The following is a 1,535-nucleotide window of genomic DNA, read 5'->3' as shown; positions in this document are numbered from 1 at the left end:
ATCCCTTGTGGCCGGTTGTGGCGGCGACGCGACGGTTCCCACACCAGAGCGGACGTGACGAGACGCACCTGCCTCGCCGACACCTGTGACACGAGGCTTCTTCATTTCAACCGCAGCATCTCTGGAACTTCTCGTCTTTCCGGGAAGAACTCGGAATCTGGATGATTTGTTAATACACATTATTAATCCTATACAGTGGGTTTCGACATGATTTTATTTTATCGCATCTTTAACACACTTCTTTGTCCCCCGCTCCTCACCCGTGCCGCCATGAGATGAATAAAACCACTCCTCTTTCTAATTTTTATCATTTAGTAATCAACCTCATCAGCCCGACCCCCTCTAACCCTTCTCTCTAATAATTCTCTATTCGACGCCGCTCATCAACCCAAGACCGCCATCCTCCGTTAGCCAACCATATAACTTCTTTCTTGCCACAATGCGCCCCAAAGCAACCGTGTGGTGAACACGTTTACACCCAGGGGGAAGGAGTGCGCCAACTGCGACACTCGCGTTGTTTACTACTATGGCGCGTCGAGTTGAACCGGCTGAGGAAGCGAATTATTTTTTCCCCCTTGACCCACTCTTCCTCGCTGTTAAGAAAGATGTATGAAATTAACTGCATGAATTTGGTAAAGTTTATGAATGATTGTGCATACTGTTCGTCAAGGCTAAGCAAAACGTGTGGTATGTCACGAACATCTTTTCTGCTTGCTTTACATCATTTCCGGGAGGGCCAATGAAGCTAAATCACGGCATTCTGAGAACGGCGAGGGAAAGAACTTAAACTCCTATGAGAATACCAAGAACCGGCCTCAAGGATGACACGGATGGGACCAAGGGACGTGTTAGGACTCAAATCAACACACGTTTTCACTCGATTAATGTATAAGCTCACGTCTTCCTTGGTGTTCAATAATTTCATCATCATTTGTTCGAAACGTCATCGCTTGCCGTGGAAATGTCATAAAGATTGGAAAATTTGCATTGTTTATGGAACTTACCGTCGCCTAATTAGCCAATACCCATAGCTTCACCACAGTTTATAAAACAATGCAACGAACACATAATGAAATAAAAATGAATAAAAATGGAGGAAAGAGTAAGGCGCAAGATCCAGATTTTCTTCCCACACGATGCCATGATGCCATTACAGGAAGCAACAAGCGTAATAATGACAGATAAAACACGCATTTCCTACCATAACCTCTGGTAATGCGCGATGACGTCAGAGATTGCAGCTGGTCAGATAACCCTATTTATGCTCATCCCAGGGAGCAAGGTCGCGGCACAATGACGTCACAGCTCTATGACATGTTTCATCATTTCTACCGTGAAAAAAAAGTTGAACTGGAGTGACATGAACCTGCATGATGCAAGGTTCTGAAATGGTGGAAATATTCGTGAGACTAACAGGTTCCATGTAAAATGTTGATGTTTTAGGAGTAGTGTTGGAAAGTAATGATGTTAAATTCTCTTGTATATATACAATCTTTAATGGAGTTTCCTATAGGCTTACTCTCCCCCTCCCCCCT

Source organism: Penaeus monodon, chromosome 25 (genome assembly GCF_015228065.2).
Source record: "Penaeus monodon isolate SGIC_2016 chromosome 25, NSTDA_Pmon_1, whole genome shotgun sequence".
Taxonomy (NCBI): Eukaryota; Metazoa; Arthropoda; class Malacostraca; order Decapoda; family Penaeidae; genus Penaeus; species Penaeus monodon.
The sequence above is the reverse complement of the archived record's forward strand: the minus strand, read 5'-3'. Positions refer to the sequence as shown.